Genomic DNA, 25,703 nt, shown 5'->3' on the forward strand with positions numbered 1-25,703 from the left:
CTCTAGCACCTCAGCAAGGCCTTTAAGCACGTGCTCAGGTGGAGGGGTCATTTCATAGCTCAAGGGGGTGGGGTTTGGATGGAAGAGCTTGATAGAACCTTCTAGGGAAAACACCTGTCAGGGGACTGTCTGGGTTCAAAAGGAACCTTGGAGTGATTTGATAATTAAATGAAAAAATGAATGACCTAGGTAAGCCTCGCCAGTCCTAAGCTCCTGCGTGACCACAAGACCTTTAAAACGAAGTATAAACTCCCTCCCCTTCAATCTGCAATGCCTCCCACAGGAAAAGCTCACTGTCACACACATTTTAATCCATGGGTGGAGGTGCTGCTCTTTCAGCTTGTTACAGCAGATAACTCTCCTGTTTCCAATCCTCCATTATGTGCCTGTCTTTTCCCACACCTCCACCCACGCTAGCAGGCTCTTTGTTCTCCAGGGGATTGTTTTTGCAGAGGGCAAAGAGTGACTGGAATAGGCAGGAGACACCCAGCACAGTTCCTTTTCCTTGCCGGCTGATTCCCAGTATTTTATTTTCCTACTGCACTTTGTGTGCAGGGTGAGCAAGGGTAAAGAGGCCTTTAAAAGATAGTAGGAAACTGCTGTGGTGGTTTCAAGATGGAGCATGCAATTGCTATTTCTGATTGTGTTAACCCAGGCGTAATTATGTAATTATCCACAAAAATTTAGTCAGAGTTTTGCATATCTAAATCATTAACTTTAACAATTGACAGACTGCTTTGATTAGTATTTTCACAGACTAGCATAGCATACATTTGTCAGCTTTCCTATGATTAGTTGTAATTTGGAATTTGTTTATGCAAAATGTTTTTATTGCTTGTTTTGGGGGGAGGGAAAAAAAAGAGGGCAGAAAAGACATGTTTATCCTGTCAGGAGATCCTACAGAACTTACTAGGGATGCTGCAAATGTATATTTGCTGTGCTTTAATGTCATTTATTTGGTGAATTGATACAGCAAACATTGGCTTGTACTTGTTAAGGAGAACAAGAACTCTGGGTGAGCACCTTTTGCCATACAAATTTTTTTAATCAAACTTTAAGTAAATGAATTCAGAAGCACCTAGCACTTTATGCAATGCCATATTTTAAGTCTATTGCTTCCCAAAAACAATACTGGTGCATCATGCAATCAGTGTGAACACTTTAAAATGCTGCTTGTGTCAAATACTGTAATGCCAGCTCAGCCTTTTCATCCAGCATTGTAATCGATATCATAATTTAAGATGCAGTTTGTTAAGCTAAGCAATAATTAATGATTCCATCCTGCACCTGCTGGTGGATCAGTTTCTGCGTTAAGCTCTCCGAAAGAGAAATCCAAAAGCAACTGAGTTTATCCTTCAGAAAGCAAACCTCACTATAGCAGAATTGTGTTGACATGAGGAACCACAATGACTTTGAAGTACTGTGCTGTGGAGTCTGGTCATTCCTAAGTTACCCAACAGAGGTGAAGTGCCAGAGAGGTTTTCACTTTCTTACTCTGATTCCCAAGCAAAGGCCACCTGTGACAAAATGCATCTTTAAACAATGCATACACTTCCTCCAGACATTTAGACTGGATTAGTTGCCACCATTTTTCAGTGGCTGGTGGGCACAGCTTTTTCTCTGGCTGGCAGGGAGTTCAGGTAAGAGCACAAGTCTTGCCTTGCACCACCATGAGGGCTCCCATATCCTGAAGCACTAATAGTCTTAATAGTCTTTGTGTTATCATTTTTCATGCAAAACATTTTAAAAATTGAGTAAACTCACTGCTTTTTGTGAAAATTCTCTTATCCAGCTACCTACCTGACTAGTTAATCAACATTCACATGATTTCTCAGAGAGGCAAGGAAAACATGTTTTGACTTCTTAACCAATGAAAGATTATGATTCACAACTTCATCTGCCCCATGATAGCTGCAGTTTGGTAATTACAGTTAAAACTTACACACTTTCCACAAGATCCTCAGAGACTACTGTGGTGGACACAGCATAAATCCCAGCTTTGCAGATCCTACATATGTCTAATAACCTCATCTAGTCAGGCTTCAGTTCCCTTCATCAGAAGGGGAGGTTTGCTTCAGAGACTCATGAACAATTAATGTGAAAGATATGTCAGATGGATTTTTTTTATTCCTAAATAATTCCATAGATAGATAGATAGATAGATAGATAGATAGATATAGCACACTATCATTAGTGGATTACCTGAGCCTCATCATTCAACATTCTCTGCTCAGGTACCTGATGCCCGGTTTTAAGATCTCACTTCCTAGGCATAGCTGACTGCTGGCATATTCATTGCATCAGCTCTCAAATGGCTGGCTCACTGTTTGGAATTCATGGGGAGCAGCCCTGTCTGTCTTTGTAGGAATTTTGGCTGTATGACTGAGTACATGAAAATCAGGAAAGCCAGAAGAAAAGAATGATCTGTTACCTGAGTTTCTTTCACCATTTGAAATCCATTGAAAGAGAGGCATCTTTGTAGCACAAGCTGTTGGCAACTCCACTCTCCAGAGCATATCATCAGTTCCAAGCTTGCGGTCTTTTATTCTTTTAATTTTAATTGGTAGCTCCTGCCTAGAAACCAGTTGGGAATTGAATTGCCTGTGTGTTCCCCATGCTCCAGAGCAATTGCCTGTATATTCCATGTGCCTCCAAGCAGTTGCCAGCCTGCTCCTCATTCTTCCTAGTAAATACCACTAATCTGTGCACTGGTGTGTAAAACTTACAGTACTTGATTACTCAGCAAGGAGCGTGGCACAAATTGTGGTTATATGTTTCTATTTCCACTTTACCTTAGGATATGCACTCTGTCCCAACCTTCAGCCTCAGCATCATGAGAACAGCTCATCTGGGGGCCAGGGAGGAGAAGCATCTTTAGAGAACATGGATTTGCACAATCTTATGGATGGCCTCAAGGAATCTCTCAAAATTCTTGTATCAGCTCTTTCTACATCTCACCTGTCCATCCTGGTAATGCTGCCATTACGACAGCTTTGCACCACTGTCATCCTCACAGCAGGATGAACATCTTGCAGAGGGCTTCCTGCTGCAGGGTCACTGTTTCCCCATGAAGCTGAACAGGTCTCAGGCTCTACGAGGAAGGGAACACTGCAGCACTACTGCCCTGTCATCTGTTCCCCTTGAGCCATGTAAAGGCAGGAGTAGGCTAGGCTGGGTGGCAGGGATGGATAGAAGCCATTAATTAAATAGCTTGTCTGTCCCTTTTAGAGCCACTTGTTTATGGACCCTAGTTCAAGATGAGTGGTTTCTTCTGCATTAAGTGGGATAAGTTAGTGCAAGAGAGACACAAGTATAGGAAGGAAGGATAGCAAATTTGACTCTTCTATAATGTGTTCTTGCTACCAGCACAACTTCCAAGCAAATGGAAAAAGGATAGCAGTGACTCACTTCCTCCAAGATTAGACCACGAGTGAAGAAAATGCTGCTGTCCAAATCACCAATCTGTGCAGCACTCCTGTCAAAGCTCCCATTCCCCATCACTCTGGGTCTAGCCTCCAGGCCGGGCAAGCCATGCAGAATCAAAAGGATATCTCCAGTGTTTGATTATCAGGAGCTGCAGTTTTTCACAAAATTGAAACTAAAATAAGACTGCATTAAGAGAGTTCAGCAACTTACCACCACATAGGAGTCTCTATGTATCAGACACTTTTGCAGACTAAATCAGAAAAGTTACCCAGAGCTCTTCAGTCTTTTATCTGGGTCGAGGGGATACTTTTGTCTTCTCCTCACTTCTTTACATCCTTTTCTTCATGCTGCATTTTCCTGTGACTACTCCAACAGCTCATCCATTCAGTGGACAAGGCAAGACCTACAGATGTCATCCATCTGGAACTCTGCAAGGCCTTTGACAGTCCCCCACAACATCCTCCTCTCTAAATTGGAGACATACAGATTTGATGATGGACTATTCTATGGATAAGGAATTAGCTGAAGGGTCACACTCAAAGAGGATTTGGTGTCTGAATGAAGACTGGTGAAAAGTCGTGTCCCTCAGGGGTCTGTACCGGGACCAGTACTGTTTAATACCTTCAGCAATGACAGAGAAAAAGAGACAGTGCACCCTCAGCAAGTTTGCATGTGACACCCAAGCTATGTGGTGCAGCTGAAACACCTGAGGGATGGGATGCCATCCAGAGGGAACTGGACACACTTGAGAAATGGGCCCATAGGAATCTCATAGAGTTTAACAAGGCTTAATGTAAAATCCTGCATGTGGTTTCAAGTGATACCAAACACAAATACAGACTGGGGAGAGAATGGATTGAGAGCAATCCTGAGGAGAAACACTTGAGAGTGTTGGTTGATGAGAACCTCGACATGGGAATGAGTGCTGGCAGGCCAGGAAGACAACCATATCCTGGGCTGCACCAAAAGGAGCATGGCTAGCAGGTCAAGGGGGCTGATTCTCCCCATCACTCTCTCTGGTGAGATCCTACCTGAAGTGCATCCAGGTGAGTACAGGAAAGACACATCCCTGATGTGAGTGTGGAGTAGGGCCATCAAAATGATCAGAGGGTTGGAGCACCTCTCTTATGAATACATGCTGAGTGACTTGGGGTTGTTCAGCTTGGAAAAGAAAAGGCTCTGGGGAGACCTTCCAGCAGCCTTAGAGTGTGTGAAAGGGTCTTATAAGAAAGGTAGGGACAGAATTTTTAATAGAGCCTTTCAAATTTTTATAGTAGTAATAGGACCAAGGGGAATGGGTTTAAACCAAAAAAGGGTAGATTCAGACTAGATATATCAGAAGAAATTTTTTACTGTGAGGGTGGTGAAACACTGGACTTCTCTTGCTGCCCAGAGAAGCTCTAGATCCCTCATCTGTGGAACTATTGAAGGTCAGGTTAGACAGGGCTCTGAGCAACTTGGTACAGTTGAAAATGCACCTGCTTACTACAGGGGTGTTGATCTATACGGCCTTCAAATCCAAACCATTCTGTGATTCACTTTTCTCACCTCTAATTCAGTTGCTTCCTGACCTCTAATTCAGTTGCTTCCTAGGTTGCATGAGATTAGCCTCCCCATAATGCAACCATTTTTTTGTCCTGATGATAAGCCAGCCACACGCTGCCTTGCCTTATTCAGTTTAGGAACTGCCTATTACAAATCCTCTTCCACCCTTCTGACATTCAGAGCTTTCCTATTTTAGTGTACTCAGAAGGCCTCAGAAGCAGCAGTTCTCTGCAGAATTCTTCTCCCTGAAATGTGAGCTCCATAACATTCTTGGTCGTATTTTCCTTTATCAAGCAGCTCCAAAGAGCTATATTTAAACAAAAGTACTGTCATAAGAGATATCCTACTCAGACAGTAAATCTCAACTCTTAATGTAATCTGAAGCTTCTACAGCCATTCATTAACTGTTATTTCCAGTACAAGTGCAAATGCTTTCCCTTGAAATAGTTTGTCTGTGGGCTTGGTTTAGGTATAAAGATGGTAATTCTTCATTCTGTATTGAATTACACAGTAGTCCCTTGAATAGGCTGGCATGGGTTGTGTGAATTACTGCTACTTCACCTCCCAGACTCCTTCCTTTTACAGAGTGGGGAGCTATTTCACCCTGCTTTGCAGAGCTTGCTACCTCTATGCATTCATCAGGATGAGGCTCCTTTCATTTCCTGCTGCTTCATCCCCCTCTGCTCACAGAAGAGCATCTGGCATTTCTCTAGGTCTGCTGCTGTAATGTTCCTGCTGCTCCTCCCTGTGACATGAGTACAAGGCTTGCTGAGAAGAAGAGATGGTACAAAAACAGACTTACTTTCTTTCACCCATCTGCCTACCCAAGTAAAGACTAAGACTGATTTTTCTATTAAGCTCAATTTCAGAGAGACTAGGACAGCCCCTGCAATAAATTACAAGTTTCCTCTTCATTTTTGTGTGGTGTACTGCACACTGAACTAATTCAAATTTAGTATCTTCCTTTTAGCCATCATTTTTAAAGGAAAACAACTTCTTTATCAGCTTATTACTCCCATTTCTTCCTTCCTGATCCCCAAATTCCTGTTCAAGTATACCACAGCAGAGTTAAAATGTAAATCAAGGCACTTACACAAGAGGTCTTGAGGAGGACTGTATGGTTCAAAACATCATTCTGGCAGTAATGTTGTTCAGTAGCCATCCAGCTACTTCCCATCAGTGGGAGTGTTTAGATGTATCTCAAGGAGAATTTGACCTCTGAAAAAGGCATACTGCCCATTTTTGTGTGAAACATACAATGCATCCTATGAGCAAAGAAGGCAGACTAATCTTAGAACCACTGGCATCTCATACCTTCCAAACAGTGAGGGAGTTAACTTGGCATTACCAGCCAAGCTGCCCTTAAAATGAAGGAACACTGGACTTTGAAACCTTTCTCCTAAGAGCCACAGCTGAATCTCCCAGCTTCTAACACACTGACAGAATTGTCTACTCTTTTCTCTTTCGGACATTTAAAAGGAAGTGTGTTTTCTCTTCCATGAAATTTGGGAAAGGAGGGGTATGTCTCTTCTTGCCAGCAGAAAAAGTGAGGACTGTCAAGACACCTAAATCTGATCAGCTTCAAGTGCACTAGCAGGGCAAGGTTTTGTTGGGTGGCTGCAGTATAAAAACCATGTCAAAAGGAGCCATTTAAACCCATGTAAATCATGTTCACTGACGTATAACCACATCCATCACTCCTAAGTGATATGCCAATCCAAAAAGTGGGGCACCAGATCCTTCCACCATGCTCAAAATGAATACTAACTTACCCTCCTTGCCTCTTCAGGGAGTTTTGTGCCTCTCAGTTTAACACAGGTCACGGAACGTGACTCCTCGGTATTAGCAGAACCCAGCACAGGATGGCGGCAGCAGTGTTTGCAGTGTTGTTCAAACGCTCCTCACTTGACAGTGCCCTTCATTTATAGTTAACGAGGATGTGACAGCCTATTCTCCCTGCGTACCATCCAACCACACGCAAAATTCCGCATGTGCCTCACACTGCAATCCTATTTTTATCAGAATAGACATGTGCACTGAGGCTTTAACCAACAGCTGAGACAGGGTTTTAGCGTGAGATTTTCAAACCTGTCTCAGGTATTTAGAAGCACAAATTGCACTGAAAGACTAATTGAACTGTGTTTCTAAATCCCTCAGGTGCTACTGAAAATCTCTCCCTTAATAACTTGGAATCTCCTAAAGAGTAAACCTCAATGAACTTAGATGGGTATGCAGATCCCAAGGTTAAGATTTTGAAAAACGCTCTGTACTGGCTTAACTCCCATTGACTTCAGTGGGAACAGAATTAAGTTGACATTGAGCCTTTTTGAAAATTCCCCTCCAGGTGTGTTTTCTCCCTTTGAATTTGAATAATCTCTTAACTGCTGAGATTGCTTTTTGATGTATCAGTATGAAGAATTTTACAGGAGTTTTTCACCTTAATTTTTGGTGAAATGAGACTCAAAAAACTGTAGTGTCACAAAAACTTTATCTGCTAAACCTACAGAAGGAACTATGTTTATTTTCTGTCTGTGTTTTGCTGCTGCTGCTATTATTATTATTATTATTATTATTATTATTATTATTATTATTATTATTTCCTTCAGCAGCAACACAGGAACAGAAACCACAGACTTCATTGTGGGAGGTGCTGGGCATGGTCTGTTAAAATATTTGTATGATACACAGGCAAGCTGTCTAACTTACTACTAATAGTCAGACTCCAGAGAAACCAAAGAATCATAATGAATATCCCCAGCAGGTGTAATTATACAGCAGCATTTCAGTTACTATTTCACCTCCTTACAGACATTATCAGGAAATGGGGATTTCCTTCAACTCTATGAATGTTTTAGTTTACCTTTCAAATTAGCCCTACTTACAAGAATGTTTAAAGGGCTTTCTGCTGTTAATGTTGATGTGTCCCTCACTACAGTCTCACAGGCTGCACCCTACTCTCTGAGATGCACAAAACATAAACTTTTAAGAGTACAAACTGTATTTGCTTTCAATTTGAATAATTCATTACGGCACAAACTTTGCTTCTGCAATGCAGGTTTTAACAATATAAATAAAAGGAAATAGACAGTAAGGAGCCCTCTATTTTGCAATAGCATTACTGAGAACAAACTCTCCATGGCCCAGATTCCTTATGAGAAAAAAATAGCTGTGCTAATACTGCTTGCAAGCAGCACAATAACCACTCCTTTGTTCCCACCAAAGATACAACAGCAGAATCCTGTATGAGAAGTCATCTGATATGTCAGCTCATTAAATTAGTTAGAATGGGTGAATGGGGAAGACGAATATACCATTGTAAATGTATCTTAATTAACAAATGCTATAAGAGAGGCATTTAAATGTATGAAAATGAATATTAATGAGATGAAAATACCTAATTATTGTGCATCTAATGGTATTATCCAGAGCATCCAACAGAAAATACCTACTTGTCATGCATCTAAGGCAACAGTGCAAACCTTCAGACACAAAGATTCAGTGTACATAGAGATCATATTATGACTTTAATTACAGACCTTACAAAATATCTGCACTGAAACTTGAATTTCGAAGGATTTTTGAAGTTTTTTTTTTTTAAAGTCAGATTTCACCAATTTCTTAAATCATTGTTGCTCTTCAGAACTACATGTTTATTTGTAGCACTTCTGAAACATTTTTCTGAAGTGCTTCAATGTCTGCCTGCACATCTCCATTTTGCAAGAATATAATTAGGAATGGTGGGCTGCAAACTGGCCTGCAATAAAGTTCTGAGGAATTTTTCATGAAATTGCATGAAGCCAAAAGCTGTCCAGATGAAATTCCTCCCTTTGTAGACAGCTACCAAGGGAGAATCCTGAGTCAAAAATAGTGTGAATTCCTGGAATTAAAGACTGCTTCATAATAAATATGCATTAGGAAGCTGAAATAAAATTATACAGGCCACTTGAATTCTATTATTTCCTAATTACTCAGTGGTTGCCTTTACAACCTCAGTGTTCTTTTAATGTAAGTTTTCAATGTGAGGGTTTTTTGGGGTTTGGGTTTTTTAGAGTAATTGCAGATAGGAAGTCAATTTCTTTATCACAGGTAGGACAGAAGGAGTTTTTCTTTATAGGCAAAGTGGCAACTATGCACATATTTCCTGTCCAAGATGCTAGTGTGTATGCCAGGAACACATACAGAGAAGGGGATATTTTAATGACTACTCTCTGCATGGTATTTGCAGTCCCAAGAAGACTAATATCATTCACACATAGAAACAATGAAGTCTTAATCCTACCATTAAAGCAATTAATGGAAATAGAGCACATTAACTTAGTATTTGAGTCAGAATTGATTCCTAGAAGATAGCACTCTCCTCTCTCAAAAATGAGTTATTAATACATATATAAGTACTAATGTGACAAGCATTTCAGATATACCATGACATATATATTTACTGTCACTCAAAATGACTCACAATCCATCATATCTTATAACATACTGTATCTTATCCATGCTTCTAATTTTCTTATGAGACTGTTGTATGGAACTGTTAGAAAAATGTCCATGAAATGGAGATATATAATTCTGATAGATTTACCTTATTAATTAAGCTTTTTATCATATCAGAGAAAGAAATTAGTTTGTATGACTTACTTTTAATAAATCCATGCTGCCATCTATTTACCACCCATATTGTTGTAGTTGCTTCCAAACTGATTGCTTTACTAATAACTCCAGGAATGTGCTTGGTACTGAATTCAAATTAAATGCATCGATTTGAAATCACCAGATTGTCTCCTGATCCCATTGGCAGGTAACTGATGTTCACCTCAACAAACTGAAAAATTCAAGTAACAGCATCAGTGTATTTTACATTACTGCATGTGTTAAGTTTCTCAGAGGGATTTCCCAGCCTCATACATAGAAACCATCAAAGCGTTTTTGCTACCACAATTAGCAGAGGGCAGAACAAATCTGTCAGCAGTATTTCGTACTGCCTGGATTACAGTTGAATTTCTAACAGAAAAAAAAGTTTCCCAGCAGTTACAGTTTTACAGGGGTTGAGTTAACAACCCTTGAGTTACAGTTTCTACAGGGAGGAGAGCCACCTTGTAGTGTCATGGTAAAACTATACAGACGAGTCATAACAGCATTTGGTATGTAGTACCAACTCTATTTCTTGCCCATACTCTCTGGCTATGCAGATGACTTCAGTAAAAGGCATCAGTGTGCTTCAGGTAAGCCATGTCAAATTAAAAATATTAATAGTAGTGTATTTACTTGCAAATCGCTACATTTTTTTGTTATTTTTCTCTCATGTCTGTTTGAATCTATAGCAGTAAATTGTATCAATACAGGCTGGTACATTTCTTACACATGACCTTTTTGCAAGCAACCAGAGTAACTGTACAGTGAGGACAAAGCCTTTTAAAAACTTACAGCAAATCCTTGCACTTACTGGAAGGAAAAACTGTACACTGTATGGAACAGGACGGATGCCTTCAAAATGAAAAGCAACAATATGAGCTCTGTCAAAAGTAAAATTTTGGGTCTAGAGAAATTATCCACTTCAGGCACAGGAAGCAGTCCTGCACGACAGTTAAGCACTTTGACCTGAATGGAAGCCAGTCACAAGCTGTGGTAGCACACATTTTACAGAAGACACTTGGTCCCTCATTCCTCCACAGAGAGCAAAACCCATAAATCATGTCCTCTGTAGAAAAATACAATGTAAATTCAATCTGAACAAAGCCAGAAATAAATTTGTAAATATCCAATTCACATGAAAAAAAGAAAATTATCCCTTTTCAGAGGGTTTACGCGGTCAATATTAAACTACTGAGCAGAAGAGCTGAAGATATTGATAGCCAGTAATGCAGATGAGATTGCTGTTAATTGTTAACATCTCCTCGGCTACGCTTCCTATGTCCCTGCACAGATGATGAATAAAATTATTTACCTATTCAAGTAATGAGAGCTAGGCATTTTGATATCCCCATACACGGTAACTCAGACCTCCTCTGAGACACCTACCTGTAATTAGGAACAGATGTAGGATCTTGTTCCTGAATTGATAAAAACAAATTTCAGCCCTCCAATGATATATGGCCTAGTGGCACAGGAATGAGAAGAATACCTCTGCAGAAGAATTCCCCTTCAGACACTGGATCTAATCAGCTTCCCTCTGGCTCAAGAACCCTACTATTTTAGAACCAGTGCTTTTCCATCACTGTTTTGGGACACTCACTGAAACACAGGTGACACAGCAAGTGCATAACAAGAAAGTGACAAGCAGTGTTTATATGGCCTCACCTCTGATGAAGAAAATCACACACCTGTACCCTTCAAAACCAGCAATTCTTTAATGCTTCTCCATGATGGAGTCATTTAAAATTAAGAATACACCACATTATGTGCTTTCAGCAACAATTCTCACAGTTCAGCATGTGCAGCTGGGGAACATTCTTCAAATTATTTCATGGGGGAAACTCAAGATTACATTCAGCATAACATACACTATTTTCCAAATGTCACACTACTGCAGGAAAACATGCCCACCACCAAGGTTTCATGAGCTGAAAGTAACTGCATTTCTTACTTTCCATCAGCTGGCTGAAATAACCCAATGGGAATAGGTACCTGCCCATTGTCTTGCCCTCAGACACAGATACCAAGAGCTCTGTATTGTCCCAGCAGATGAGTGAATGATCTAAAGGGAATTTGCCATCTACACATGTTCCAGGCTGACCCTTCCCCAGTCAGATGCATCACTTGGATTACCCCAGGTGTGCCTGTGCTAGCCCCACCAACAATACTCCAACAATACAGGACACAGAGGACCTATGACAGGTCCAACCATTCACAGCACTAGACCTGGAGAAGTTCAAATAAGCTGCTGTGCTCATTTTCATTGAGTGACAAGTAAAGCTGCCTTCCTTCATGTTCCTTTCCTGACCACTAAATGTCCCTCACTTGATTCACCCTCATCCAGCAAAGCTTATCATTCCCACTGGCTACTGGCATAGGTGACTAAAATTTATACCTTGAGAAAACCCAGAAGAGATGCAGCTCCTTTGTTCCGTAGAATAGAGACAGAAATTTGTGTTTACTGAGGTCACCTCAGTACAAGAAAGCTTCACCAGTTTCATTTAAATCTGACTGAAACAATTCAAGTTAAATGGATATGAATGCCTTCATACATCTTTATTTAAAGATGTTAAAGAGGAGTTTACTTGATTTCAAACCTAATCCAAATCTAAAAGTGACCAGGTGAAATAAGACTGTCCATGCCACATTTTCCATTGGTTTAACTAAGCAGGCTTACCAGTAATCTTTGTGAAACTCCCTCATGTATACATGCTCTGAAAATACATTCACTCTCCAGCATTACCCTGCTTCATGCCATGAGAATTTGCAGCTGGAAGGGGCTCAGGGGAACCCCAGTGCCTGGAAATAAAAGAACTGTAGGGGAGAATCATAGCTGCTGTGCTCACCAGCCATCCATGGACAGTGCCTAAATTACCATAATTAATACAGGGGAATATTTCTGCGCTCCTCAGTAGTTTATAAATGTTACAAAAAAAGGAATGCTTTATATGTCCCCTGATGGGTTTTAATGTTAATAAATGATGTGCAAGGAGGTATTTTACATCTCTCTATTTAACAGTGAGCTGACAGCTGCAATTATAGGCCAGTCTCTGACCCCAGCAATTAGGAACCTGAGGAGTAAATGGAGTAACTTTCTTTCAGAATAACATGGTACATTGGGATGCTGACTCAGTGTTTAAACATGCAAACACAGAACCAAGGTGAGACATTTCTGACACCCTGGAATCTACCTTTTGCTGCAGTGTGCACTTGCCAGTCACTGGTACCTGCTTACTTTGTCATCAGAGACCCAGTGCCACTCTTCCAGTGGTAGCAACAGCTCGTCATCTTACAGCTACAGGTGAGAGAACAGAGCAAGCAGTCAATTTGCTGTATTGCTCCTCTGCTGTGGACTAGAAAAAGAGAAGGGAGATTTGGCACACCCAGGACAGCAGAAGTACACAGGGGTATTGCATGTATCACTGTATGCTCTTCCATTCTCTTTTTGGCCAAAACCCTATTACTACTGAAACTGCAGCATTCTCTCCGGTATGAGGTTTCTGTGCCAGCACACCTACCAGCACCAGCATGAAGAGTCTAGGAGGAACATCCCTATCCTTTCAGAAGGCAGCAAAGTGACTGCTCAGGAATGTGTGCCCCAGCAGAAAGCCCCACTAGGTCTCAGTAAGCCCTAGTTACTACCCTTCCCTTCTGCTCTGCCCAGCCCTCAGCAGAAGAGAGCCTCTGTGAAGCTTAAGGCAGCTTGAAGCAATATTTTAGCTATCTATGTTTCAGGTTAAAAATCTTTGTTGCAAAGTAACAGCAGAGTAAGAAGTTTTTGGTTTTTACCAAGGCCCTAAATCTGCTTACAACACTATTCCTGCACACCTGTGTATTTTCACCTTCTTCTCTCTTTTATCCAAAAATAACCTTTGGTCTTGATCCTTAAACTGGCTATGTTCACTGTTGTTAGTGTGCACATTCATTATCCCTGTTAACCACTGAGGTACTGCCTAAGGCAGCACACAGCTGTTTTGAGGCACTTTAGTCCATGCTGTATGCGCTGTTTCACTCCATAGGAACTGCACCCCACTGACAACAAAAGGCAACTCTGACACTGAATGAAACCAAGCAGAACTGTGAGTAGCATCTTGCATTTCCACTACATCCTCACAAAGGCTGAGGAATGGGTTTTACAATTCTATTAAAATCCAATAATGTAGTATTTTGCCACTGACAACTTCTTGCTTTCTTTTATTTTAGAAGGGCAGAAGCCAAAAGTGTAATATATTTGATTTATTAGGAAAACAAATTTTCGTTATTATTTCACACCTTTTTTTTTTTTCTTACATGAGGGGTTGTAACTAATTTCTTTCCTCCTCCACTTTCTAGAGTTGGATTGGAACAGGGTTTGCTCAGCTATTAGAATTATAGCTTTTTTTCAATTAGTGGTCCACAAATGCACCTCTGCAAAATTAGAAGAAATTTTGGGTGGAAAGAACAAACTTTATTTTCAGATTTGGACAGAATTAGGTTAACATTTTCAGGGCTTTTATGCTGTATCTAATTACAGGCAAGCACCATTTAACATCTTTAATTCATATATTCCTTCTGTTTTGCACAAAGGTTTCTCAGCTGTGTCTTAGGCATTACAGTCTTGTTAAAGTCAGGGTCTTAGTACAGAATTTCTTGGACTAAGTTATAGCTGTTCTTCAATTCCAGTCTGTGTTTGGTTATGCATTTCTTCTGGTTTGCATTAACTCAGATATATAAATGATTATGGCCACCCTTTAATTCTTTAGAATTTTACTGTTATTGATTATGGACAGGTTTCCAGAGCTTTTGAACAATAGGGACCACATGTTACTTCAGAGTTTGTCTTAGGCATCCTGTTCATCTCACTCTAGATGGCATATGTCAAGCACATTCATATTAAGTCAAATAACATTGCTTTGGCTACTACAGACATTATTTACAATGAAGCATGACAGTACATTATTATATTTGTCTGTCTAGATATTATAATTGCCTGTTAATTAAATCTAGGTAATAAAATGGGTAGAAGCAGCACTACCATATGGCTAGTCATGTCTCCATGGAACAATGGCTATAGGTACTGAAACTTAGCTTGAGAATGAACAGCCGCAAGTGTGTGGTAAAGTCTTCCAGCGTCCAGAGACATCAGAACTCAGGCAGAGCCAGTTATGGAATGCTGTGGCACCAGGAGGGACACCTGCCTGACCCTGGTGCCCTTCAAAACCAATTCCCACAGGTAATGGAGGTTACCCCCTCACAGGACCTCTCATTCAGCCCAATCTCCGAGAAGCAGCACATACAGCCTTGTGCTACTTTTATACCTCTAACTCAAGGTGGAGAAAAACAATATTGTACACACCCCCTTGAAGGATTGCCAATCCCTGCAGCCAGGAAATGAGGTCATACAGTAAGGAAGGCCAACAGCAGTTCAACAGAGAGTGCTGGATCTTCTTAGCCCTAATTATTGTGCAGCCCCATCTAACCAGCTGTTATTCTGCTGTCAGCTACAGCCAATAGTCGAGACCAAAGAACAGAGATTACACATCCTATCTCGGCTGCAATCTATTTTTGATGCTACAGCACTTCAGTGACATTCACAGGATATGTCCTAAAAGTGTCTCTCTCCTGCACAATCAAATTAAAGTCATTCAGCAATGGCTTGTTTGCTGAAATATAAGCATTGCATGTCTTGTACTTGGAAGAGTGGGATTTTTCTATAGGGAAAAGTTATTTGCCATGGACTTGACTAATTTTGCAAGTTCTCTGTTTATTAATAAAACACAATTCTTTCACATTTACAAAATACATTAATAATACTTACCATCTTATGGGCTGCTGTGATACATATTCAACTAATTCTTCTGAAGTGCCCAGAGATCCTCCAAAGAATGCAATTTGAAAATAAAATTGTCATTAGTACACGTGAGAGATTTATTATATTCATCTATATTCTCCATTACGCAAATGACTGATTCTGTGTATGAGAGCAAATTTCACCAGCTTTTGGTATACTTCCATAATATCAGGAACCACATTACTCTAACCAGTATTTCTGCTTTTATATTCTTTTCTCTAAAACAACACCTAAGAATTTCATTCATAAATCTATTTGCCTCACTAGGCAAAGTAAATTTGTGCACTTGTCAAACCCACAAAAATTATATAACTCCATAATATGAAAGATGTAACAAGTGAATTTACACATTCACAAAGCAGTATCAGGCACTGCTAGACACATGTTGAAGGTGATACTGTTGCTTGGACACAACTATTTCTTTTCATTGGATTGCAGGAGAATCCACAGCAACTAAGATCACTAGGCACATCACCTACATGCTTAACATTAGAAGGCATTTATAGTCCCCAGATGCAACAGAAGTTATAGATTTAAAACTACTTCAAACTAGACAGAGTACCTTCAGACAAGTTGAATGCCTCCATGGAAATAGTTTCCCAAATTTTGCTCACCCTTGAAGGCGAGTACATTATAAATCATGAGAGCTAAGCTGGATTTCCATCTTCCAAGTCTCATCTGCCATGAGACTTCAGTATGACCCCGAGCCAATACCATATAAAGGATTTTCTGGCATCCCAACCACAGGTAGGGAGTGTGCACCACCTGGAAGCATCCAATCCAACCTGCAGCTTTGAAAAACTTCTTTCAATCCCTCTCTGCCCCTGTAAAAAGGGGGTCATGTTTCTGTCTCTCATATCATATATAATTGGGGTGCTTAATGCATTGGGACACTAATCTCAGCCCTTATGAATGAAGGGAGAACAAGCACAGTGAGGACACCTCAACAGTGACTACTATGTATCTACATGCTACTCACAGAGACAGAGAAAAACCTCCCCAAAATACACAGTTTCAAGTGCCAGTCTGTTGAACAGGCATGGAAGCTTAAGAAATGCCCCTCTGGGCCCTCATTCTTCTTGTCCCTTAGTAATTTCAACACATATATACACTACAAGGAAATCAGGAGTGGAAAGAAGGGGCACCTGCTCCACAGTTTTTGCAAGAAACTCGGCTCAAAACAGGTTTCTAATCCAAGAATTGCATTCTATTTTTTATTACATGCTTTATGCATTCCTAGACCTCACCTAGATTAGAAGTGGATGAGCCAAATCAAACACACGTGCACATACACACAGAGTGCTAGGTGCATTTTTCTGTGTATGAGAGAGAGTTTGCTTTTACAGACTTTCTGCATCTGTAAGCAGGAAGGCTTAAAAACCTTGCAAAGAAAGTCTGTTCCCATGAGATTTCCTGCCTCACTCTCTGCAGATTAAAAGAAGCAATCTCTGCCTACTGTGCATGGGAATCTCAGTATTTTGGCATGGTTTTAACATCAGCATCATTAGAAACATTGATTTATTTTAATTGTCACCTTCTAGCCTACACTGCCAAATGCAGTCAGAATGTCAATTCTTTATCAATGTGAGCTGTTGACATGGAAACAGATCTGCTGAAATGGAAGCAGTAAGAAAAGATGTGTTACTCCTCCAAGTTATACTTAGAAGTGGTAAATCTGTGTGTGCCAAAACGTATTTAAATATTCGATAAACTACACAGAAGAAATAAACTATTTGAGGTGACAGTCATTTTAGTTGTTTACATCATAGACTGCATTTAGAAAATCTCCAGTGTTACTATGGTAACAGCTTTTGCTTAAACATAGTTGTGGACGCACTTAAGGTATGATCTAAATTAACTGGAGATGGCGGAACAAAACTGGGCAGCAACTGCTGAAGGAGTGACTGGCTGCTTCGTATCAGCCTGTCCTATCTGCTGCAGGCACTAGCAAGGGTACAGCCAGAGTACTATGTAGCATAGACACCTTGGCTCATCCTCGTCCACGCTCTCAGAGAGCACCTGAAGCAGCTGACAGACTGCACCAGGTAGGTTTTAGAGATAACAAAGAAAAACAGAGCTGCATATCATCCTCATGCTGCTTGCGGTGCATCCCAAACTGCTCATTCCCTCCCTCTGCTCACCAGACAGGTAATAGAAGAGGATGCAGGCAAATAAAGGAACCTCTAAGAGGGGCTGGAGGCCTCTTTGCACATCTAGCATAGTTTGTGGCTTTCCTCTTTGAGATCTCACCCAGGGAAGGGAGCGGAGCTGCAGAAAGGCAAGAGTGTAGCACAAGCCTTCTGCCAAAATCTGTGCCTTGGAATGGACACTGCCTCACAATTAACTTCACACAGCTAAGAAACTGTCCTAAAAGATGCAGTGCAGACCTTTGACCAGCACTACATTTCCACTAGAAAGATTAAATCTCTCTGCTGCTAAAGCTAGTTTCATAGTCATAGGGAACAAGGCCAGAGGGGCAACTGTGATCTGCTGTTCTTAATAGGGATTAAAGGAACCTATGGTCTCCTGCACACCTGCCTCCAACCTGAAAGCGAACGGTGAGACGGAGATCACTCAGGAGAAAATTGAAGGAGAGGCTCCTCTGCCCTCTTGCCAGATGCCAGGGCAAGGGGCAACAGAAGGAAAAGACACATTTGAAGCAACTGCTCTGAACAGAATCATGGAGGCATTGGAACCAGACAATGTTCAAAGCTCATGGATCCCAGCAATGCTGTGAGGCAGTGCAGTTTTGAACTTGCCTAGAGCAACCCACCCCTGCTCCCATTTCAACTGTGGTATCAAGACAAGCAGATTTTTTTCTTCTTTTCTTCCCTTCTCCACTTTTCACATTTCTGCATGATTTTAAACCTCCTAAAAGCCTGTGCATCAATTAATGAGAGAAGGAAGGACACACATCATTAATTACACACAGGCCTGTGAAACATGGACATAGGATATGGCATAACATTCTAAAAATAGTGGGAAGGCCTGCCATGTTTAGGTCAAATTTTATTTGAATTCCCATAATAAGGCAGCTGATATTAAACAATGAAGCACCACTGTTTAGCCTCAACGGGTGTTCCAGACAGATCTGCTATAACTTAATCCACACAACAAAACACAAAGCCAAGGAATGTACATTTATGTGAGCGTGAGACTAAATAGTGCTCCAAATTTTTGCAACATTTATCAACCCAAATTACATACATATACTGCTTCCATCTGTATTGTTATTTTACTCCATCTGTATTGCTATCTTCTATTTTGGTGAGATTCATGAGGTGTTGGGTTAGATGCTGGGCCAAATTGCTGATATAGCTCCATGCAGTCAGCTGAGGAGACAGGTTGCTGGCTGTCATAGTTGTTCACAGAATTCTGCTTTTCTTAAATAGGGATGAGGGAACAGAACTGGAAAAGAAAAGGACCTCTAATGCATGTCTGTAGGTACAACTGCTCTAAACAGCTTTGGCTTTTGAGTGGGTTAGCATAATATTTCTCGGTCACTGAGGCATGGATATTGATGGCATACAAACTCCTTGGAATGAGGGACATCCTCTGTCTGAATCTGCTTGTAGGGGAAGTGAAACACAATGATGAAGGAGGCATAAAAGCATCTTGTTTACACACAGTTTTCAAACAGGAAATAGTAATTTGCAGATGAGAAGAACGTTACAGAAAACAAAACAAAACAAAACAAAACAAACAAACCCAAAAGCCCAAACTTCAACTTCTCCCAGAAAAAATACTTTTTCTCACATGCATCCACAAAGCCTCCTACCGTCTTCTTCATCCTCTGGAGTGGATTGTGGCTGCCAGAAATACATATTGCAGAGGGACAAAGAAAAAAAATATAGTGGAACTATTAGTGCATATTCGTACACTTTTGAAACCTGCCCCAGGGGCAACTTGGCTTCTAGTTAGAACACATAAGGTCATCATATTCAAAGCCTCATCTGAAAACATAAATTATGATCTTATCCCATACTAACAGCAATAGAAGCAGCAACCTTCTATCTATGTCTCCATCTTCAACATTAGAAACCAAGGGAACTGTTTTCTCATGTCCCTTATACATCTGAGGAGCAGATGATCTTGAAAGCCCCAGTCTTTTGATCCTACATAAATTGGATACTTTTGACAATGTCACCCAGAATTTTCACATCAGTCCAAGGAAAACATAATATAAAACAGGGGATAACTTTGATTTTCATCCTGACTCAGCAGAGAAGATAATTATAAATAGAAAATTAGTGTTCTTGAGGGTAAATATACCTGCTATAATCCTACTGCCAACTGAATTAAGGTTTGCCTGCTGCAGTAAGGCATATGCTAACTTGGCTGGAGGAAAACTAAGACCTGTCAGTTTTCAGAAGTCACTGGTGATCCTTTCTATGTTATAATTCAGTATTTTAGAGTACAAAAACCAGTGGGGTGGGAAGGGAAGGGAAGGGAAGGGGAAGGGAAGGGGAAGGGAAGGGGAAGGGAAGGGGAAGGGAAGGGGAAGGGAAGGGGAAGGGAAGGGGAAGGGAAGGGGAAGGGAAGGGGAAGGGAAGGGGAAGGGAAGGGGAAGGGAAGGGGAAGGGAAGGGGAAGGGAAGGGGAAGGGAAGGGGAAGGGAAGGGGTTTCTTTTTCCTGCCTTTAGTTATAACTGACAACAATAAAAGAATCTAGTAGCACCACAAGAAACTGAGGCAAGCAGGTTCTTTTCACAGAATGGTTGTGGTTGTAAAGTACCTCTGAAGATCATCAAATGCAACACCCCTGCTAAAGCAGGTTCATCTAGAACCCACCTCCACATCAAATCCAAATGACTCCTCCTACTGACTGGTAACATGAAGCAGCTTATTTTCCAAGGTGCTCTTCAGCCTAAACATGACTTCCACCTCTGGAACTGGAAGAATTCCTTATGTCAAGCAAGCACAGACAAGCTATCATTCAGCAGTGATAGTTCAACACCGATTGAAAATCTCATTCATCAGGGGGGAGAATAGCAGGATTTCTTTTTAAATTAACACAGAGGAAAAAAAAGATATTTGTCCAGACCCAGCTGCTTTTTCATTCCTCCAGCTGCTGCTACTTAGAGAGAATTTTAAATGGTTGCCCTTTATGAAATGAATTGGTAATCACAGCCCTCTGCCTCACACACAGCAGACTGGTAACAGGATTGAGGCCTTTCACCTCAAAGGCCATGGTTCAAATTCAGAATAATCCTTAACTTCATAAACACCATCACTACATGATGGGCATTTGATTGTTATCATACAACGAATCAGGTGTTTTTCCTAGCAGAAAAGTATTCATGCCATAGACAACATACTAATTATTGTCAGTAATTAGCAGCACTCTTGCAGTGGCAGTAAAGAGACCTGTAGAAAATTGCCCATTTGTTCATCCCTTGGGGGTTGTCATCTCAAGGCAGGGGGTCAGGCCCTTCAGTCATTGTGGTGATTCTTGTAGCTCTTTCCCACCCAGCGTACATTTTGTGGGTAGGCAGAGTTCAGCCTCCAGAGCTGCCAATCTACACTTTTATTACCGCTAAATTACTTTTGTTTCAAATGCTGGAGGCAACTTTGAATGCCGGCTCTAATTAGATTGTAATTGTTTGGAGATCTGAGCAATTGTGGCAGATTTGGGTGGAGACTTCGGTGGCTTCTAATATTTGTACAAATAGATTTCACAAGCACAAAACCTGCAGCTGCTTGTAACACTGAGCATTTTCTTAAAAAATTTATACTACTAGCCATATAAGCCAGGCAGGAGAAATTTTGGATTTCAGTGTGCAGAGTGATCTGCAAAATCCTTGTCCAAGCAGATAGCTTCACTGGTCAGGCAGTTTTCATGAGCCCAGGATGTTTTGGTACAAACAGACGAAGGTGAGTTTAATTAGGAACAAATATTTTTGTACAAACAGAACAAGGTACACTGAACCTAAGCAAGAACCCATAGCAGAAAAGATATATAGATATAGATATATAGATATATCACCATATTTTCAGAACTATAAAAAAACACACACTAAAAAGAAAATAAATTTCAAATATACATAGGAGTAAATCCCAACATTTAGCACTAGAAGATTTATCTTTCCCTTAAGAGAAAAGTACTCATGAGCAGTCCAGAAACTCCATGCCCTGTTGCTGAATACCATTATTGCTCTTCCTCCAGGAAACCACTGACCCCCTCAACACTTTGACCCCCTCTAACATAACGCAGTCCAGAGATCTGCAGAGAAATCCTAAGCATCTGAGAGTGAACATTTACAGGCCAAGGAGCTTCTGCTAGGAGACCCCGTGCTTTCACGTAATCTCCTGAGGTCTACCTGTCATAATGACAACATTACCTCTTCATGCAGCTCCAGGGAGTGCTGTGCAAATATTGGATTATCTGGTTCAATGGCCAAACAAAAAACAATCATGGGCAGAAAGAATTTCAGTTGAATCTACCTGAAATAAATGCTAAGGGAGTGGTTTGGCTAAGGGAAAGAAAAAAGCACACCAAACAAAAACACCAAACCAAAAAATGCAGAGGAGGATATGTTTGCCTTTAAAATAGCAAATATTTACTGCTCCCTATTATTTACTCTGCTCCTTATTTTTTACCTGAAAAGGAAAAAAATGCCCACAAAATTATTTTTTTAATATTTCCTTTTATCCTTTTCTTTGATTTGGGGGAGATTTTTTTGTAAGAAACATCACCAAATTTCATGTCATACCAAAGTAGATCTGCCCTCCCTGAGAGAAAACCTACTACTTAGAACATTCTGCTGAGCTCTAGCTACAGGAAGAACTGTAGAGGCTGAACTACAGAGATCTAGTGACCACAGTTTTGTCTAAGAAGAATCAAGTTTTCATCAGTTCCATCAGTATGAATCAAAAGTGTGATTGATGGGATTTTTTTCCCCACAAAGAGGACCAAATACCATCCTTTGAAGGAAAGACAAGCAGCCTCACTTACCATAAGTAGTGACCCCTACATTTAGTTCTCCTGTTAGTTCCTGCTGCAGTACCTATGTGAAATGAAAGGTACAGATGGATTACACTGGTGGCAGTAAATCCATGAGATACCACAGGTACATTTCCACAAGTTTCAGTAGCTTGCTGCATGCGTGGCTGGCAGAGAGCACACTTGGAAACCCCTGTGGGTCTCAATTATCCTACCATGCTATGAGGACTAGTGGGGTAGATAGCTGGCTCCTTCGCTTCCACAGAATCAGATGAATTGGATTCAAGAATTTCTGCAGCCAAACTGACTTTACTAAATACCAAGAGATACCCTCTAATACATACACCAAAATTAGAATTTAATTTGCTCAGGAGGAGAAAAGAGAAAAAAGCTCCTAAGTCCTCAGACTTCTGCATTCAGCACATATGTACTAGAACTGCCACCAGTAAAAATGAGCCATAACAGTCACTAGAGGAAACAGATATGTAAGTGCATATACACCAAAATTGAAGCAAAATTTGCTCAGAATGACAGAAGTGGGAAATATTCAGAAGTGCCCAGCTCAATCCCAAATCAATACAGTCCAGTCCCCCAGACTTTATTAAGCGGCTGTTGCCTATAGCAAGGTCAATGCAAAGAAAGAGAAAAGATATTTAAATACAGAAAATAGTCAGAAAATTCTGTAAAGCAAACCTCCTTAAGGTGTGTGATAAACAATCCTCTCTGTGTGGCCACTAGAAGAAAAACAGAAGCATTTGAGAATGGAATACTCTTGGATGACCAATTTACCTCAAGTCCAAATGCAGAAACAGAGGAGCAGACAAGTGTAGTTTCTCCTCATGCCTGTTCCAGGCTCATGTAAAGGTCAAAGTTTCTTTGTCCCAGTTTAATACACAGCTATATGTTGGGATCAGGGAGCATGTTAAAGTGAATGGATGGGAGAAACCTTTGTCAATCCCGTTAACACACAACAAGAGCCTAGGCAGTGGAAGAGATGCCCAGTCCTGTCAGAAATGGCACTACTACTTGTTGTAAAGGACTGAAAGAGTCCTTACATTACACTGTAGCACAAGCAATCAGCAGAAGGTGTAATGTACAGCACCAGTGATTACAGGACCCACCTACAGACATAAATCTGCCCTGAAAACACAGAACTGCCAAAGAGTATGTCCATTAATCTTGCTTCAAGAGCTTACTGCACACGTAAGAGACATGCAAAGGCAGGTCCCTGTAAAGCCAGTCCATGTCTCTAGCATGTCTGGCAGTGCATCTAATGTTGTAATTCTGCATCTGAGGATCAGATTGTGGGGACTCTGCCTTTAAGACATCATTAAAAGCTTTACATACATTCACACCTCACACAGGCTATGGGGACCTCGCTGCCTCCTCAGCCATGTTCAGCTAGAGAGCAGCAGTTGCAAGAGGAAGAACATCTGCTCCTCACAAACTCTGTGTATTACAGCTGAAAGCAAGGTGCCTGCCTTATTCACCACCACTTCATTATTTTCATTTCTCTGACAGCTGTATCTGTTCACAGAAACGCACAATGGTTTTGTGCCACACAACTCTTCTTTCAGCAGAATTAACTCTAGATTTACATCTGTTTAAAATGAATGTGGAAACAACTGTAGAGTCCAAACCTTTAAGGCATATTTCTACTTCTGGCAAACCTGCAGAAGCACACCATCCCCAGCAAGATGAATTTGTGTGCTCACAGGGAGAGAAAAAAATGAGTGCCTACATGAACACAGATTGCAGTCATCTGATAATGCCAGCCTGAAAGCAGGGCTTGGAGCCACCAGGCAAACCCTGGTATCTCTGCCCTGTTGTCCCAAATGCATACACAAGTTGCAATGACTCTAGCACTTGAGGTCCAGGGGCGCTGCACAGCCCAGGTGCAAAATCAATGTTTTCTACCCTTTGTTCAGAGAGTGCATAGAGCAAAGGAACTCTACCTCTCAGACAGAACCCGTGCAGATGCTACGGGAGGGAAGAGATAGCTCTTGGCATTTTCTCCTGCTGACCAGCAGCCATGCTGAACGTCAACTCTTCTAAGCCGTGCCAAAAGCGCCAATAAAACCCGGAAAGTCCCTGGTATTGTTACTGGCAAGCACTGGTACCCACACATACACGGGCTTGGAGCCGGACCTAGTTGCTCCAATTCTTCCCTCAAATACCACCCAGCTACAATCAGCATCTGCAGCAAAACACCGCCCTGAGCACGGCACAGGAACACACACGGCCTGCGAGGGGGCGGCGAGACACGACCGACCTTGCGTTTACTTAAGGCAGGCTCCGGCGGTGCCCCGAGCCCGGCCGCCGGCCCGCCGCGGGCGGAGGCACCGCATCCCAGGGATCCCCATCCTGCCCCCCGGAGAACCGCGGCGAGCCGAGGCATCCCTCGCCTCTGCGGGAATGACGCCAACGCTCGCACGCGGCAGCGCCAGGGCTACGTGTGCCAATTACCGCCACAAAGGAGCTTTTACCGCTCTATTATTAACCCGGGGGCGGCGGGCGCCGCTCCCGCACCCTCACGCCGGGGACCAACATGGCCGCCGCGCCCCCCGCGGCGGGAGGCGGGCAGGGGCGGCGCGGCGCGGCCCGCCCGGCGGCAACACCTGCCCGACCGCGGCGGCGGCTCCCCCGCCGAGCCGGCGGCAGCGCCCGCCCAGGAATTACGAGCCGGCAGGGGGATGTCGGAGGATTATGGAGGAGCCGCGCGTCGGCTCCAATTAGGATCAACGCGCCCGCCGCCCCCGCGCCGCCGCCGCAACGGTGGGGCCGCAGCGCCCCCTGCCGCCCGCCGCTCCCGCGGGGACAATCGCGGGGACGCAGGGAGCGGCGGGCTCGGTTCAGGGTTCAGCGACTTTCAAACAGGAATCTCAGGGTACCCCAGGCCCCCCTCACGGAATGGTTTGGGTGGGAAGGCAGCTTAACGACCATATGCGCTCCAACCCCCCGCTATGGGCAAAGGACACCTCTCACTAGATCAAGTTGATCCAGCCTGGCCTCAAACGTTTCCAGGGATGGGGCACCCACAGCCTCTCTGGGCAACCTGTTCCAGTGCCTCACCACCCGCAGAGTGAAGCATTTCTTACTTACGTCTAACCTAAACCTATCCTCTTTCAGTTCAAAACTGTAGCACTTTGCCCTGTCACTGCTGGTCTTGGTAATAAGTCTTTTTCCATCCTTCTTACAAGCTCCTTTATATATATTGAAAGGAGTTGAAAAGGTGTCCCTTGGCCTTGTTGAACTCCATGAGGTTCACACAGGGCCACCCTTCCAGCCTGTCCAGGTCCTTCCCTTCCCCCAGGCAAACCCACTGCAT

The 25,703-nt window shown here is 42.1% G+C and overlaps 1 long non-coding RNA gene across 1 annotated transcript; it reads right to left on the reverse strand.

The window, feature by feature from the left end:
* Nucleotides 1-18,446: 18,446 nt before the first annotated feature.
* On the reverse strand, nucleotides 18,447-24,667 carry LOC128806498 (uncharacterized). The gene is made up of 4 exons (XR_008436845.1): nucleotides 24,648-24,667; nucleotides 22,388-22,439; nucleotides 19,190-19,242; nucleotides 18,447-18,998 (listed from the first exon to the last, which is right to left on the reverse strand). It is a non-coding gene; the product is annotated as an uncharacterized LOC128806498 (long non-coding RNA).
* Nucleotides 24,668-25,703: the final 1,036 nt, after the last annotated feature.

The sequence above is a fragment of the Vidua macroura genome, chromosome 4 (assembly GCF_024509145.1).
Source record: "Vidua macroura isolate BioBank_ID:100142 chromosome 4, ASM2450914v1, whole genome shotgun sequence".
Lineage (NCBI taxonomy): Eukaryota > Metazoa > Chordata > Aves > Passeriformes > Viduidae > Vidua > Vidua macroura.